The 19,133-nt window shown below is 37.4% G+C and overlaps 1 protein-coding gene across 3 annotated transcripts in view; it reads left to right on the forward strand.

Moving 5' to 3' along the window:
• The window catches only part of LOC114031787 (ankyrin repeat domain-containing protein 12-like), a 190,167-nt gene that overhangs the window by 83,363 nt on the left and 87,671 nt on the right, over window positions 1-19,133 (forward strand). The gene's annotated exons all lie outside the window — the stretch shown is intronic.

The following is a 19,133-nucleotide window of genomic DNA, read 5'->3' on the forward strand; positions in this document are numbered from 1 at the left end:
TATATGTATATATATACATTTACATGTGTGTGTGTGTGTGTGTGTATGTGTCTCACTGTTCAGTGAGATGGTAGACTGATGAAATAATTGAATGTTTTTTAAAGACTTCCTCTTCAGAAATAGTTGGTCAGAATCTGTTGATATATTTTTGAAGCTCCAGACTAAAAAGTCTTAGGGATTTTAGATCTGGAACATATTAGACCACAGTGGACAGTGGTGTTGGCTATCCTGTTTCTAAGACACCTTATGTATGACAAACTACGATAAATTGCATGCATTTAGTGATATCATTAATTCCTAAGTATGATTCAAAGTGGAGCAGAAATTAAATAATCATCTAATATACTCCTAAAATTGTTGTTTAGATCACCGAACTAATTATTCACGAGCTTATGAAATTTTAAGACTGGAGATAAATAAATCCCTCCCCTCATTTTATAGATTAGGAAACCAAATCCCAGTGAGATTAAAAACTTGCCCAAGATTACATAATTTAACATAAGATTGAACAGTAGGCCAGTATTCTAGCATATGATTACCTGATACTTATCCAAGTTATTTTATTCTTTAGGTAAATTCTTAATGGGAAATTTTCTTTAGAATGTTTTCACTTAATTTGAAGAAATGATCTTATTATGTATCTTCATGCGCAAGCATTTATAATTTTCTGTCATTCCAGTTATGTTTTGATCTTTAAATTTGTGACTGTGACAAAATATCCTATGGAAACTTGAAATCCTCTTTACCAATATTTCTATTCAGAAAATATTTTTTGTAGTTTTAGCATGTTTTCTTTTTATATTTCTGTTACTTTGCTTATTTGGAGTTAGTTATTCTCTTTACTTTAAGGAACTTTACCTTGGAGAGTTGTCACAGATTGTTAGAAATCAAAAAATTTATTTCAAGTCACTGTTTCCTCTTAAATACTTTAATGAAATTTTGTGTGCCAGAATTTTTATACTCTATGTTGAAAAATTATCATGTGTTTATCTCATCAAGGACTATGAAGTTTATCTTCAATGTAAATATTAAGGATTAAATATTGAGACTTGTAGCAATTCTTCTCTTTATAATATTTAGTTCCTAATGTTCCTCTTTGAATCTAAAAAGGCAGTGTTACTAGAGAAAGAAGGTAAATCTCTAGCATCTAATACCCATCATTTAGAGAAACTCTGATGAAGAGTTACGTGCATGCTGATAGTGGTCATAATGTTTGGAGAGAGTACCTTGAGGCAATGCCAACAGGAACTCCTGCATAGACCCCTTCTCTTTGACTCTCTCAGCCTCATTCCTTTTCTACAACTATGGCCAAGGCTTTCTTTTGGATTTTAGTGATTTTTGAAGCTTAGATAACATCTAATCTTTTTTTTTTTATTTCTTAATCTTCAACAACAACTATATATTGAGTGCCAGCCATATACAGGGTGATGTGCTAAAGTGAAGATCTGTTTATGATCTGTAGTTCATTTCAGCAAACTTTATTAATCATCTGTTCTATGTAAGACACCGTGCTGAATGCTGTGCGTACAAAGATGATTTGGAATGACAAACCAGGAATATTCATAGATCTGTGACAAAGGTAGGGGGATTAGATTTTCCCCCCCTAAAACATTGAAATTTACCCAGGGCTACATAACAAACTTATGGGATGCAGTGAAAGCAGTCCTTAGGGGATGTTTTATATCTCTAAATGCTTACATGAATAAAATAGAGAAAGAAGAGTTCAATGAATTGGGCATGCAATTAAAAAAGCTAGAAAAAGAACAAATTGAAAATCCCCTATTAAATATCAAATTAGAAATTCTGAAAACCAAAGGAAGGACTAATACAATTGAAAACTATTGAACTAATAAATAGAACCAAGAACTGGTTTTATGAAAAGAAAAAAAAACCCAACATATATGATATTTTGGAGTTTGGCTTTGATGAAGCCAAAATTGGTTCTACTTTCAGCCAATGATTTTTTTATCAGTTTGTTTGAGGTCAGATTCAACAATCTTGAAGATTTTGAATGACCCCAAACAATATTTCTCATTCTAATTTTCATATATGTATACATACAGATATACTCATCTATATACATGTATATATAATTTATAGACATAATCATATGTATTCAGTATATGTGTGTACATATACATGCAAATATGTGCATATATGTGTATACCTATATAAATATATGCATATATGCTCCCCCCAATGTATAGACTATTTGGGAAAATAAGTGAAGAAGGAGTCTTACCAAATTCTTTTTGTGATACAAATATGGTGCTGATACCTAAACCAGGAAAAGCCAAAACAGAGAAAGAAAATTATATATCAATTTCCCTGATGAATATAGATGCAAAAATTTTAAATAAAATATTAGCAAAGAGATTACAACAACTTACCTTGAGGATAATACACTATGACCAGGTAGGATTTATACCAGGAATGCAGGGGCTAGTTCAGTATTAAGAAAACCGTCAGCATAATTGACCATATCAACAACAAAGCTAACAGAATAGTTTCCTCAAGGACTTTATGATCTAGTAGTACACACACGTAAGTATGATTAAAAGTATAGTGTGTTGAAACAAATGAGAATTCCAAAGTGCCATATTTGAGAAAGGAGAAGTCACTTTCAGCTGAGGTTCAGGGAGAACTTCATAGAGGAGATTGCACCTGAGCTAGGCTTCCAAGGAAGAGAAGGATTTCAACAGGCATTGATGAGGAAGGAATGCTTTTCAGTCATGGAGGACAGCTTGCATAAATGTATGGAGGTCTGAAAGTACAGGATGATAGTGAACATCTAGTAGCCCCTTTTAACCAGAGCTTAGAGTCTGTGAAGAATATGAATGTAAAATTAAAAAAGGGAAAGTAGTTTGGGGCCAGTTTGTAGATGTCCTTTAGTGGCAAGCTGAGTTTGTGTTTTATCCTACAGGAAAGTTTTTGAACTTCAAAGGAATTTCTTTGATCAATATTTTAAAAAATCAGTAGGGAACAGTTACTGTGTTTTGTTTGCATGAGGTAAAGGCTGAAAATCTTGATTATAACTACTGAGAAGTAAAGACAAAGTCAGTTGAAATTCATTTTCATTTAGGAACTTTACTCCAATATTTGATCATCGGATGTTGGCGACTCTGGATTTTAGAAGGCTCTTTCAGCAGAATATAAGTTCTGGAAAGGCCTGGGGTTTATAAACAGTTTCTTGGATAGAGGCCTCATATCTCAAATATATAGAGAACTTTGTCGAGTTTATAGGAATATGAATCATTTTTCACTTGATAAATGGTCAAAGGATATGAGCAGACAGTTTTTGGAGGAAGAAATCAAAACTACATATAGTCATATCAAAAAAGGCTAATAATTATTATTGATTACAGAAATGCAAATTAAAACAACTTTGAGATATAATTTCATACCTATCGATTGGCTAAAATGATAGAAGGGGAAAATGACAAATATTGAAGGGGATGTGGAAAAATTGGGATGCTAATACATTTAGTGGAAATGTGAACTGATCCAACCATTTTGGGGAGCAATCTGGAATTATTCCTAAAGAGTTATAAAATTCTGTATACCCTTTGAACCAGCAATACCACTATTGGTACTCAGGTGATCAGGGAAAAAGGAAGAGAACCTGTATGTTCTAAAATATTTATAACAACTCCCTTTGTGGTGGCAAAGAATTGGAAATTGAGGGGATACCCATCAATTGGAGAAAGGCTAAATAAGTTGTGGTATATAATTGTGATGGAATACTATTAAGATGGAATTGTGATGGAATACTAAGAAATGATGTGCAGGTTGATTTTAGGAAAACAGATAAAGACTTGCATGCAATAATGAAGAGTGAAATGAGCAGAACCAGGAGAACGTTGTATATAGTAACAACAATATTATTCGAAGAGTAACTGTGAATGACAGCTATTCTGAGTAATATGAATGTTCAGATCAACTACAAAGGACTAATAAAGGAAGATGCTGTCTACCTCCAGAGAAAGAAGTGATAAATGGAACTATATATTGTATAGTTTCATGTATATATCTGTGTCAAATGTTGACCTTCTCTAGTGCAGATCTGTAGGAAGGGAAACAGCTTGGAACGCAAATGCAGCAAAAATTAAGGGGGAAAAAATGGTTTGGAATGTAGTTCCAGTGACAGAATGATACTGTCCTTGAAGAATACAGAGAGAATCATCAAGAGGCTGCCCATCAGGTGATGAATTCTTTAGCCAAGACAAAATATAAAATGGTCCTTAGTCTTGTAAGACTCCCTTTTGCTTCTGTAGTAACAAGGTACCAGAAAAGGGGGCAAAGTGTGCTAAGATTCACCCAATTTTTAGAGAAGCTAAAGTCATCTCACATCGAAGCATTTATTATGATGCACATAAGCAAAAAAGACCAACCTGAACATAATTTCAGCTTATATGCCACCATCTGTTACAAAGGATGAAAAGGTAGAGAAGTTCTATGAAAAGTTCATTAAGACCTTCAAAATTAAATTAACATACATAGTACCCAAGAACTGTAATCCAAAGGTGGAACATAGTAGAGAATGGTGAAAAAACATTTTGGAAATCTGGTTCAGGATCAAAAAATGAAAGAGACCAAAAACATGTTGATTATATGCAAACCTATTGCCTATAGATCATGAAAATTGCAGCAGTAGAATCAGGGTGTGTTAGAATTGGTAAATACAAAATTACGTTAAAAAAATGGAATTGACTATATGTTGGAAGGACACAACTGGTTTTAGATATGGGAGTCATTTCTAAATTAAGTCTCAGACCATCAGCTTGTTAGAACAAAGGTCAGAACCAGTACCAAATTAGAAGAAAAGAGATAAAAATGAGGCCAGGCACACAATTAAAACTGTTCTAACCCAACATTTAAAAAAAATTAATGTCCCCAAAAAGGGAAATGTTATTCATAAAGCAAGTTTCCAAAAAGCTCCCTGTGAAACCTGGTTAAACCATATCACCCTAAAAACATTCAAAGAAAATGAGAGGGCAACATGAAACGAAACATGCAACAATGAAAAATGCCATTAATCTGTCAGCATTTCTTTAGTAAGCTATTTTCCCCATCTATGACACTGGAGCCATCACACTAGGACTCTAACCTCCCAGTCCCAGTGTGCACACAAGGAAGTAGAAATGGCATTGAAGAAAATAAAGATGACAAGAGCAACTAGACCCCAGCAGACATACATAGAGGTCTCTTCTGAAGGCAACACAATTTGAAGGCACCAAGACCCTGATTCTCAATGTATATGAAAGAGAGGAAAATAACCAGACAATTGGGAAAAATGACCACAAATTATATTACTACATAAAAAAGGCAGTCAGGACTACTGAGACTTCTTATTAATTCCTACTTTGCTACTACTGCAAAATCTTTGAGGATAATTTATATATATCTTAGGAGCATCAATATTCTTAAGATTAGAAACAAATATTAGAAAGATTTAAGTTAGTGTTCACAAATTATATTCTATAGCAGATCACAGTTTTTTTAAAATTTTATTTTATTTTTTAAATTTTTTTTAATTTTTAACAAGTGTTTTTAAAACTTTGGGTTACAAATTTTCTCCCTTCCTCCCTCCCTCCCCACCCTCATTGAAAAGGCAAGCATCTTGGTACAGGTTATAGATGTGTAGTCATTCAGAACACTTCCATAGTAGTCCTGTTGTGAAAAACTAAGTATATTTCCCTTCATCCTATCCTACCCCCTCTTTATTCTATTCTCTCTTTTGCCCCTGTCCCTCCTCAGAAGTGTTTGCTTTTGATTATCCCCTCCCTCAGTCTGCCCTCCCCTCTGTCCACCCCCTGCTTTCTTGTCCCCTTCACCCCTTATTTTTCTGTAGGGTAAGATAGATTTCTATACCCAATTGTGTATGTTATTCCCTCCTGAAGCCAAATCCTATGAGAATAAGATTCACTCATTCCCTCTCACCTTCCCCAGTCTCCCCTCCACTGTAGAAGCCTTTTCTTGTCTGTTTCATGTGAGATATTTACCTCATTCTACTTCTCCCTTTCTCCTTCTCCCAGTATAATCTTCTCCCACCCCTTAATTTTATTTTCCAGATATCACCCTTTCATCTTCAACTCACCCTGTTCCCTCTGTCTACCTGTCTATCTATCTGTACATTCATATAATTTTTTCCCCTCCCACTACCCTAATACTGACAAGGGACTCATGAGTTACAGATATCATCTTTCCCTGCAGGAATGTAAACAGTTCAACCTTAATAAGTCTCTTATGATTTCTCTTTCCTGTTTACCTCTTCCATATTTCACTTGAGTCTTGTATTTGAAGGTCAGATTTTCTATTCAGCTCTGGTCTTTTCCACAGGAATGCTTGAAAGTCCCCTATTTCATTGAATGACCATTTTTTCCCCTGAAGGATTATACTCAGTTTTGCTGGGTAGGTGATTCTAGGTTGTAGTCCTAACTCCTTTGCCTTCCAGAATATCATACTCCATGCCCTCCGGACCCTTAATGTAGAAACTGCTAAATCTTGTGTTATCCTGGTTGTGTTTCCACAGTACTTGAATTGTTTCCTTCTAGCTGCTTCGCAGTATCTTCTCCTTGACCTGGGAATTCTGGAATTTGGCTACAGCATTCCTAGGAGTTTTCCTTTGGGGATCTCTTTCAGGAGGTGATCGGTGGATTCTTTCAATTTCTATTTTGCCCTCTGGTTCTAAAATATCAGGGCAATTTTCCTTAATAATTTCTTGAAAGATGATGTCTAAGCTCTTTTTTTGATCATGGCTTTCAGATAGTCCAATTAAGTTCTCTCTCCTGGATCTATTTTCCAGGTCAGTTGTTTTTCCAATGAGATATTTCACATTCTCTCCTATTTTTTCATTCCTTTGGATTAGTGTTACAGTACCTTGATTTCTCAAGTTGTCCCTATCTTCCAATTTCTCCATTTTAATTTTTAAGGAAATATTTTCTTCAGTAAGCTTTTGGACTTCCTTTTCCATTTGTCTAAGTTTGCTTTTAAGGGCATTCTTCTCCTCATTGGCTTTTTGGACCTCTTTTGCCATTTGGGTTAGGCTATTTTTTAAGGTGGTATTTTCTTCAGTATCTTTTTGGGTCTCCTTTAGCATCACTCCCAGTTTTTCCTCTACTTCTCTTACTTGCTTCTCAAAATCCTTTTTGAGCTCTTCCATGGCCTGGGACCAATTCATATTTTTCTTGGAGGCTTTGGATGTAGGAGCTTTGGCTTCGTTGTCTTCTTCTGGTTGTATGTTTTGATCTTCTTTGTCATCAAAGTAAGATAATATAATCTGACTCTTTTTGTGCTGCTTGCTCATGATCTCAGCCAATTACTTGAGTTATAGACTCTTTGTTAAGGTAGGAGTCTTTTTCCAGTTTGGAGATTGTAGTGTCCCAAGCTTCAGGGGTTTTGTGTAGCTGTTTTCAGAGATACTTTTAGGGACCTGTAAATTTTCAGCTCTTCCAAGATCAAGGGCAAGGTATTTACTCTTTTCCTGGCCTGTGCTCTGGTCTATGAGCACTCTTTTCTGTCTTGGAATTGTGAGGAGGGTTTCCTCTCCACAGCCACTACAAGCTCCACAACGGCAGCGCTCCTCCTTGCCCCAGGACCACCACCCAGAACTATGACCCAGATCCAAGCACAGGCAAAGCAGGAGAATCCTGCACCAGTAGAGAGATCTCTGCAATCCCCCTCTGATCAGCCACTCGATTCCCCCTTAGTCTGTGGGCTGGAAGCTCAGGAGGCAGCTGCTGCCCCCACAAGCTCAGGAACTGGAGCTGAGACCACTGGCTTCTCTCTCTCCCTGCTGACACAGGTTTTTCCCACTGATCTTCCAAGTTGTCTTTCGCATTCATGGGTTGAGAAGTCTGGAAACCACCACAACTGCCTGTGATTCAGTCCTCTGAGGTGTGCTCCAGGGTCTCTGCAGCCTGCGTGCCCACGCCAAACTATGCTTCTCTCCCAGCCCAGTGCGATATACCTTTCTGATCAACCATCCAGGCTGTCTTGGCCTGGAAATTTGTTTCACTCTGTCCTTTTGGGTGTTCTGCTGCTTTAGAATTTGTTTAGAGCCATTTTTTATAGGTATTTGGTGGGGTTTGGGGGAGAGCTCAAGCAAGTCATTGCTTTTACTCTGCCATCTTGGCTCTGCCCTTGTAGTCTATTTTTTTAAGGTGTTATTTTCTTCAGTATTTTGGGGGTCTCTTTTACCAAGCTATTGACTCGTTTTTCATGATTTTCTTGCATCACTTTCATTTCTCTTCCCAATTTTTCCTCTACTCCTCTCACTTGCTTTTCAAAATCCTTTTTGAGCTCTTCCATGGCCTGAGACCAATTCATATTTTTTTTGGAGGCTTTGGATGTAGGAGCTTTGACTTTTTCATCTTCTGAGTGTGTGTTTTGATCTTCCTTGTCACCAAAGTAAGTTTCTATAGTCTGAGTTTTTTCTGGTGTTTGTTAATTTTCCCAGCCAATTACTTGACTTTTTATCTCTTTGTTAAGGTAGGGCTCTGGTTCCAGTGTAATGGTCAAACTGTTCGAAGTTTCAGAGGTTCTGTGCAGCTGTTTTCAGAGATGCTTCTAGGGACCTGTAAGTTTTCAGTTCTTCCAAGGTGGTATGATCTAAGGAGAGGTGTTTACTCCTTTCCTGATCTGTGCTGTGGTCTGTGAGCTACCACAAGCATATTTTTCTGCCCTGGAACTATAAGGAGTGTCCCCTGTCCACTGGTGCCACAAGCTCTGCTATGCTAGTGCTCCTCCTTGCCCCAGGACTGTGACCCAGATCCAATTATGGGCAAAGCAACAGAGACCTGCCTCAGCGCTAACAAAGAGACCTCTGTAATCTCCTTCTGACCAGTTGTTCAATCCCCTTACCGTCTGTGGGCTAAGAGCTACAGAACCAGCCATAGCCACTGCTGCTGCTGATTCAGTCCCAAGGCCTGCTCCTGGTTTGCTGGGGTCAGGGCTGTGCTGGTATGGCCTGCGCGGGACCACACTCCTATCTCACCCTGGTCCAACAGACTTTTCCTGCTGACCTTCTAAGTTATCTTTGGCGTCTGTGGGCTGAGAAGTCTGAAAATTGCCACTTCTGCCAGAGATTCAGTCTCCTGAGGCCTGCTATAGGTTTGCCGGGGGCTGGTCTGCGCTTGCACTCGACTATGTTCCTGGCTCAGCCTGGTGCAGCAGACCTGTCCTGTCAACCTTTCAGGATTTCTTGGGCTGGAAATTTGTTTTGCCCTGTGTTTTTGTGGGTTCTGCTGTTCTAGAATTTGCTTAGAGTTATTTTTTAAAGGTATTTGGAGGAGTTTAGGGGAGAACTCAGATAAGTCCCTGCCTTTACTCTGCTATCTTGGTTCTACCCTTCTAGAGATGTTTTTTAAAAGGTAAAATTGATAGGACTGGGCAAGTGATTGAATATGAGTGGTACAAGAGAGTGAAGAGTCCAGGACTGAGGCCTAATCTGACAGTTGGTATCTCTACATCCTTTCCTCTCATTCTCTTTTTCTGCAATCCAGCTTCTGACCTAATAAGGTCAAAATTCAATTGAAACTGGTGATGCCCTGGACATTAACGAGGATGTTAGGAAGAGGGGAAGATTTGTTAAAGGGGAACAACAACGAGTTCAGTTTTGGACATACCGAGTTTAAGATGTCTAAGAGGCAGGTGGTAATGTAGCACTGGTTATCTGAGTGAAAGGTAGAGATGGATCATGGATCTGACAATGATCTGCATAGCAATGATAACTGAATCCATGGGAGTTAATGAAATTACCAAACAAAACAGTATAGAGGGAGAAGAACAAGAGCTGGAGGATAGATGACTGACACGGCCACAGGCTACAGGCAGGTCTGGAAGGATGAAGATTAAGAAAGTTCATTAGATTTGGCAATTAAGAAATCATTGGTGACTTTGAAGAGAGCAGTTTCAGTTGATTGATGAAGTCAGAGGCTAGACTACAGAGGGTTTAGAAGAGAGTAAGAGGAAAGGAAGTATAGGCACCAACTGTAGACAGCTTTCTCAAAGAATTGAACCACAAAAAGAGAGTATATAGGCTGGTAGTGAGTGGAAATGTACAGCTCAAGTACAGATTTTTTGAGAATGAGGGAGACCTGAGAGTGTTTGTAGGAAGCAACCAAAAGACAGGAAGAAAATAAAGGTTAATGAATTCATAATAAATATTTATTAAGTACCTACTATGTGCCTGTGATACAAATCAGAAAAAGAAAGACAGTCTGCCCTCAAGGAGTAATTTAATGGGGGAAGACAACACAGGAAAAGAAGCTGAAAAGTGGAGGGGGACAGTGCCACCAGGATATGTGCTGTCCTGTGGAGTTGAAAACAAGCAAAGCTGCTGATGGAAAGTGGAGAGTTCCCTGGAAAGTTTAGAGCCCTCTATTGGGGGAGGGGTGTTAGTGCTCCATCCTTCTGATCAGAGGAGAGAAGTAACTAAGTGCTGGGTAGTAGCAAAAACTAAGTCAGTCAGCATGATGATGCAATTTCCAGTGATCATCTTATCCTGGATGGGTCATGATGTTGGAGTAGAAACCAAGCATAGTTGCTAATGGAAGGTACGAAGTGGGGATGATAGAAAGGGCAGTCTGCCGGAGAAGGTGAATGGTTTGGGATCACTTGTACATACAGAGGGCAAAGTCCATGTCTTGGCAAAGAGAAGGGCCACCTCTTCATGTGAGTCAGGGATAAAAGAGGAGATAATAGGGAAAGACTTCTAAATGACGTGAAAGAAGAGAGAGGAGGGAAGAAGAGGGAGCTCTCAGTGAATGGCCTCAGTTTTTTTCAGTGAAATATGAAGCCTTATTACCTCTTAGCTGAGGTAATAAGGGCAAGGGGTACCATGAGAAGTTTGAGTGCAATGATGAATCAGTTAGGGAGATATAAAAGGATTGCCTTGCTACAATGAAAATCCAGTTGAGATTATGTAACAAATTTGTAGTGGACCCAATAAGCATAGTTTTGTGATTTTTTTAAACATTCTTCAGCAGCACATGAATAGAAGCAGATAGTGGCAGTAATCCAAGATTGAGGCTTGGCAAAGCATGATCATTGATAGGATGAGGAGCGAGCAACTGAAAAGTATAGGTTTTTTTGGAGTTGAACTATTTCACCCAGGATTTGATATAGGAAAGGGCAAATAATGTAGATAGTGCTTGAGGAGGTAGTCTAGGTAATGGAGTGAAACAAGACTGTGTGCTTGTTTTTAGCATGATGTTTTCAGCCATGTTGTCAAATGCTTTCAATGACAGTGAACATGGCATCAAGGTCAGCTACCACACTGATGGTAAATTCTGCAGCTTGAAAAGACTACAAACCAAGACCAAAGTGGAGGAAGTATTGGTGCCTGATTTTCTATTTGCAGATGATTGTGCACTCAATGCAGCCTCTGAAGCTGAGCTGCAACAAAGTAAGGATCAATTCTCTGCTGCTTGTGCTAGTTTTCGTCTAACAGTTAACACCAAGAAAACACAGGTGCTCCATCAGCCACCACCACACTATCTGTACATGGAACCATTGGTTACAGCAAATGGAGAAGTTTTGAATGCTGTGGATAAATTCACTTACCTTGGTAGTATACTTTCCAGGGATGTACATATTGATAATGAGGTTGATGCAGACATTTCCAGAGCTACCTCAGTGTTTGGGAAGCACCAAAGGAAAGCATGGGAAAGAAGAGGTATTAGACTGACTACCAAACTGAAGGCCTACAGAGCCATTGTGCTGACCTCATTGTTGTACCCCTGTGAAACCTGGACAGTATACCAGCGCCACGCCAGGAAACTGAATTACTTCCATTTGAATTGTCTCAGGAAGATTCTGAAGATCACCTGGCAGGAGAAGATACCAGACACCGAGGTCCTTTCTCGAGCTAAGCTGCCGAGCACTGAAACTCTGCTTCAGAGAGCTCAACTCCATTGGACTGGCCACGTTGTTGACTGCAAAATGTACACTTGCCAAATAGACTATTTTATGGAGAACTCACACAGGGCAAGTGTTCACATGGTGGTCAGAAGAAGAAATACAAGGACACTTTCAAGGTCTCTCCTAAGAACTTTGGAATTGATTGTGTGACATGGGAGACACTGGACTGCTCAGCATGGCGTGCTGTGCTTTATGAGCAAAGCAGAATTAAAGTAGCTCAAGAGAAATGCAAGATACTCATACTTAGAGAATACACCCCGAAGGTTCACATGGAGTATTTGGGCCTGACCTGTGGTAGAACATTCCAAGCTCATATTGGTCTGATCAGCCACAGTCAGATACACTAAAACTTGACTCTGGCATAGTGATGTCATTTTGGTCGTCCGAAAAAGAAGGAAAACAACAAGAGGTGTGGAGGAACTGGAGGTCATTGTAAGAAGAACGGGGTTAAAGAGATTGTAAGGCAGAGGGAAAGGTGGAATGACAACAGATTATGATCAGATAAAGGAATTCCAGAGTTCATGAAGGTGAGAATGGAACTCTTGTGGGCGATGCCAATATCAGGGGTATGACCATTTCTGAGTAGCTGAGGTGGTAGGTCATAGGAAATGAATTTAGCTCCTCTCGTACTGTTTTACAGCCAAACCAGTCTTCTTTCTATTCCTCACATAAGATTCTCTGTCTCCCATCTTTGTGCCATCCGCCATGTGTGGAATGCACACTTCTCCTTACCTCTGCTTCATAGACTTTCTTTCTCTTTGTTTAAGATGTAGTTCAGGAATCATCCTTTGCGTAAGCTTTTCCTGATTTCCCCTCTACCCTCAATTGCTAGTGTCCTTCCCTCTAAAACTCTGTTGTATTTAAGTCCTTGGTATATATCTGCATTAATTTTATATTCATACTGTATATGTTTTTATATGTACTTGTCTCTCAATTAGAATGTAAGCTCATTGCAAGTAGGGATTGTTTCATTCTTCATTTTTTGTATCCTTAGTACTTAAAATAGTTCCTGGTACATCATATTTAATACCATCTAATAAATGCTTGTTTTTTGATTGAAGATTTGAGGGAGGAATGATTGAGGGGACAATCTCCTAGAGAAGAAGGGAGAAGGAGAGGACGAAAAGTACACATAGAGGTATATTGTGAATGATTGAATATTTAATACCTTTCTTCTATGTGATCTAAGAAGCCATGATAATATGAAATCTCAAAATGCCTTGGAAAAGGAGAGTGCTAAAAATGACAACAGAACATGCCAAAGACAAATTTTGCTTACTTCATAATTTTATCAGATTCCAGTTAGTCAGGATTTCCATTAACTTGAGAGCCAGTTTGTGTTGCTTCATGTATTCTTCCTCCAAAGATACAACCACTACCTAACGCCAAAAGTTTTAGTAGTTCTTTTGAAGGATAAAAATGAATTAAACAGGACTATCAGTATTGAGAGGTAGAGTAAGGTAAGCAGTGATAACAAAAGTCAACCAACTGACTTTTAATATTTCAGCATGAATTTCCAGAGCCTATAAAAATACTCTATTAACATAAAGAGACTGTGTAAAAAATAAAATTTAAAAACTTAGATCTAGAGCTGGAAGGGACCTTAAAAGCCACCTAGTCTGATCCCCTCATTTTACTGTTTTCAAAACTCATGTTCTTAAGGAAAGTGCTATCCAGAGATGCTAAATAGCTTGCTGATAATAAAAAAATACCATCTTAAGTGGGCAGGTAGGTTCATATTGGATAGAGTTCTGGCTTTGCAGTCAGGAGGACCTGAGTTCAAATCTGGCTTCAGACACTTGACACTTATTAGCTGTGTGACCCTGGGCAAGTCATTTAACTCTGATTGACTCACCAAAAAGCAAAAAAAAAAAAAAAAATACCATCCTAAAAGTACTTTATACTTTTCAAAGTAATTAAATATTTATCTCATTTGGCCAAAAATTGAACTTTTAAAATAATTCCTTTAGTTTTTATTGCAAAAACCTTAATTTTGCAGATATAGAACAAAATGTTACTTTTCAGCTACTAGTGTTGCTTATGTAATTGGATTAACCTTTAGTTTTACAAAGTATTGATAATTGTGAAATCCAAGAATTTCAGAGCACACACATACACCCTTCATTCCACTCTGGAATAATTCTAATTATTTGTAAGCTTTTTCCTTATATTGAGTCAAAATCTGTCTCCCTATAACTTCTACCCACTGATTTTACTTCTGCCCTTTGGAAACAGACAGCCCCTTCAAACATTTGAAGACTGCTATTGTGTTGAGGTAAAGTGGAGAAGACATTTGCTTCTTAAGACTAAATATTCCTAAGTCTCTTCTCAATTTCTTCACCAGCTTGGAATGAACATAGTATTCTAGGTGTGATTAAATAACTAAACTATTCTTTCCCTTGGTATGGATATTAGGATTCTTTTAATATAATCTAAGATGACATAAGCCTTTTTGGCTGCTAAATCACACTTTTGAATGATATGGAGCCCAAAAACATCTAGGTCTTTTTCATAATGGCTGCTTTCTAGCTGTCTCCCCATTATTGCAACTGTACAGCTTATTTTTTTAAACCAACTTCATACCTATAAAATTTAATTTCATTCACAGTCACATTGTTCTACTCTGCTAACATCCTTTTGAATCCTGCCATCATGCACTATGTTAGCTAGCCCTCCTAGGTTTGTGTCTTCTGCAAATTTGGGAAATATGCCATTTCTGCTTTCATTCAAGCCATTGATGAAAATGTGGAACAGAACAGTACCATGAATACTGTCTCACTGTGGTACTCTGTTAGAAACCTTCTTGGGTGATATAAATCCACTAATCACAGCCTTTCCGTCTAGTCATTCTCACCTCTAGAAACTGTATCTATCTCCGTGTGAAACTCTGTTAGAAACCTTCCTTGAAATGAATATGTGAATCACAACTCTTTGGTCTAGACAGTGTCACATCTAAAAACTTTACATACAGTATTTCATACCGTATGTAAATATGTGAGTGTGTAAAAATAGTAAATAGCATTAATTCATGATTACTTGTGATAACTTGCTAAATTGAATATTTGTACTGGGGTGTGACATTTACTGATATTTTATAGATGTAAGGGCACAAGGCATTACAATCTATAAATTTCTTCCACTGTAATTTGCCTCCATTTGGGAATGTTGGTTTTTTTAGGGCCTTATGATTCAAGTAGCCAGATTTTTCACTAATGTCATTAACACAGAGCTTAGCAGGCTTTTCTGTTATTATCTTTTAAAAAAGAAAAACAAGAAAAATAAATCTTTATTAAAACAATATCCAAGTGAAGAATGTTGTCCTAAAAATCAAGTTAGAAAACAAACAGCTAGATATAATGATTCTTAATATTGTTTGGTACCTTTCTCTTAACTATTACCAATTGCCCCTAAATTCAACTCTGAACTTTCTCCAGGCTTACAAAGAGCACTTTTAATTTCACCAGAGCCTTTTGAGTTGAGAGTTCTCTGGGTGTGGTATCTTGACTCCAGTGCTGTAAGTTTCAGGGAAGAATGCTATCAAAAGCCCTTGCCCTTCCTTCACTGTATTTGTATCCCCAGGACTTAGCATAGTGCCTGGTACACTATGTACGTTTAATAAATACTTGTTGGTTGACCGATCATAGTCTCAACCAGTCTATTAAACCTGTTCGTTGTATTATGGCTAATTAAAAATATGACCTTACCATTTCCTTTGGCTCCTCTGCAACTAATTTTCCTGACTCTGTTTCATGTCCTGAAGCCAAAAGGAGAGCACAATTAGTTATGAATGATGCCAGTGGTCTGCATAAAACCATTTGTCTTTTTTCTCAGAAGAAAAGTATTTCTCAGCTGCTTGACCTACTTCTAGTATCTCTTTTTTATTTTTAAGATGATTTCACTTATGTTTCCTTGTATCACTGTGTTAAAAAAAATTGGCCCCTTATTAACTAGCTCCAGTTCAAACTGCTTTCTTTTGAAGGAATTGTTTATTGTTTCTTCATGGTCACCATTTCTCCTATGTCTATAATATGTTCGTTAGTTATTGACAGCAGTTTAAAAAAAAAATTATAGTTGAGCAAAGGGGAGAGGCTAGGGCATGCCTGAGCATGAGCCAAAGCTAGAACCTGCAGAACCAGGAAGAGAAAGCTTGAAGAGGAACAGGCAGCTTAAAGTAACTACACCTGGGCTGGTTGGCAATAGTTGCACCAATGACAGTCCCCAACCCTGCCTGCTGGTCCTCCTCCTGGGACTGGCCCAGCTGCTGATGCTGGAGAGTGCCTATATAGTGATTGAGTACTCTTTTACTAAAGATGATGGCATTGATGAAAAGGAAGAAGAGGAGGAAGATGATGATGAAGATGAAGAAGATGATTCCAGAGTGAAGGAAGACAATGAGTTCCTGGGCCTGAGTGATAACAATTTTGATACTTCTTTGGTTGACAAGGACAGTTTTACAAGTTTACGAATTCCTGAAGGATGGAAGTGATGTCATTATCATTGACATCTTCAAAGATGCTGATGACCAAGCTTACCAGCTGTATCACTAACAGCATGACAGAAAAATGACAAATCCCATCATATTTTCAACAGTGTAGTTGCAAAATTCCTAAAAGTATCTTTCTAGAAAGTTGATTGTGATGCAGCCCGAAAAAAGTTTCACTCTTAAAAATGAACAAAAAATCAGTGCTTTAAATACTCAGGAATCCACTGAAGGAGCTGTCATCAAGGATAATGTGGTAAAGTATGTTATGCCATTGAACAACTTCCAGTGATGTCAGTACATGTATTAAATATCCTTTGATGGTTATCTGTTATACTGTGGGCTTCAGTTTTGGCTATAGATTTACTGCTCAGTTTTGGAGGAACACAAGGTGTTAGAAGTTGATAAGGGCTTCCCTGAATACATATTTGCTATTGCTGGTGAGGATGACTACCCTTCTGAAGTGAAGGACTTGAGGCTTAGCAACAGTGCAAAGATTTCAATGCAACTACCCTAGCTGAGGATGGCAAGAAGTATGCCATGGAACCAGAAGAATTTGATTAAAATGTACTCAAGGACTTTTTGTTGGCTTTCTGAAAAGGAAAACTAAAATCAGTCATCAGATCCCAGTCTGTGAGCAAAACCAGCAAAGAGCCTGTAAAGATTGTGGTGGGTAAGATATTTGAGTCCATTTTGATGGACCCCACGACAATTATCCCCATTGGATTCTGTGCCCCATGGTGTGAAAACTATAAGCAGAAAAGGGCTGTGTACAAATTGAGGGGAGAAATACAAGCATAAGAAGAACCTGGTTATCATTGAGAGGGAGCCACTGCCAGTGATGTGACGGTGACCACTACAAAGTGGAAAGATTTCCTGCCATCTACTTCACAACCTCACACTGATAAAAAAATAACCCTATTAAATTTGAAAATGAGAAGAGATTTTTGGAGCACTTGATCACATTTATAAAAGATCACAGCACAAAACTGAGCAAGACCAAAGAAGAGCTTTAAAGGCCAAGAGGAGGAAGGAAAAGGATATGTATACAGTGCAGTTTCCGATGAAAGGTTGCTGAATGGGGAACAAAATGAATCTTGTGGGCAAAGGGGGTTGAGTGTTAAAGCATTTGCATCATCTGATTTTTTGGGAGGTATTTCACATTGTGTTACAGATGGGGAAATGGCATGAAGGTCTCAGAATAATATGACTCAGATATTGAAGGAAAATACATCTATTTTTTGTCATTAAAATAAATATAAAGTTTCAGCTAAAAGGGTAGACTTCACCTCATTCTTATTAGTTACTGGCTAAGCTACTTACTCATGAAAATACACAGATTCTAATATTAAGTTGCTAGAAACTAGCCACCACTAATACTAGCTATGGAAATGTTTCACTTCCTATTCCTATTTTATTTATTTTCTAAGTATATCTCAGCAAATTGATTGCAACTGATTATTTGACACATTACTTAGTTATTCTTTTAATCTTGTTTCAGCTTTTTAGATTGTCCTTAATTTTTTTTTAATGCCTTCCCCTAAAGTTTCCCTAATTTTCTAAGTATTTATTTTCAGGTTTAAACTTAACTATTACCCTTATAGAAAGGGCTTAGTGCCTTGTCGACTTTTTAAATTTAGGTTTCCTTTTACAAAGCAATAAATAGAAGAACATAGATATATAGAACATTTATTGATTACTATGCACTAAGTGCTGGGTATACAGGTACAAGCAAGCAAGATGATTCTTGTCCTCAAGGAGTTTGCATTTTAAGGAAGGAAGACTGTACATAAAAGGGAACTAGAAAAGGATGAGGAGAGGAAGGCAGCATGATATGGATGCCTGGTTCTGGGCAAGACATGGAAGAAACTTACTTAGCAGTGTTTTGCACGGTGCCAGGCATATATTAAGTGCTTAATAAACACTTTTAACTTGACTTGACATATATGTCTTTTACTTTTCTGTTGTTTTTCTGCTATACAAGCTGCCTTTGTGAGGATACATTTTATTCCTTACAATAAAACCTCATTTATCTGGCATTTTCAGAGATAAAGATATTCTAGTTGAATGAATTTTCCGAAGAACTAAAGTTTATTCTTATATACTTACCAAGAATAATCTAGCCATTTTGCATGGAGTTTTTTTCCCTTTTCTATTAAACAGAATATTTTGGACCTATTATCTTTTCCTTATATGATTCAGAATCATTGCTATAAACATCAGTGCTGGTATATATTCTACATGATGGGGGACTATTGAGGCATATAAAACTATTTTCCTGTATGTGGAACCAAAGATATTTGACATTGACCTTTAGACACTAGTCCTTAGATAATGCATGGCTTATGAGAAAATAAAAGATTATTCAATAGATTCTGCAGTACATTTGATACCATCAACTTCCTATTAAAAGGACAGTTTTCCATAATTTATTTTTATTAAGTCTATTCAGCAATTTAATAGTTCATTAAATTTACTGGTTTAATTTATTGTATCTTGTTCACTTGTTTTCTCATTCATTTGTCTTAGAATTAAATGAAATATTCTGTATTTGTTAGACTTTTATATTAACTTTGCCTTTACTGCATTCAATATGACAAAATGTTACAGTTTTCTTTAAATTGATATTTTTAAAAAGGAAAAGTGATTTAAATGTACAAATCAAAATTCCATAGGCAAGTAATTGTCTCAAAATATATTTAAATATATTGTTGAAGGCTGGATGTTGAAC

The sequence above is a fragment of the Vombatus ursinus genome, unplaced genomic scaffold (assembly GCF_900497805.2).
Source record: "Vombatus ursinus unplaced genomic scaffold, bare-nosed wombat genome assembly UNPS02015255.1, whole genome shotgun sequence".
Classification (NCBI taxonomy): domain Eukaryota; kingdom Metazoa; phylum Chordata; class Mammalia; order Diprotodontia; family Vombatidae; genus Vombatus; species Vombatus ursinus.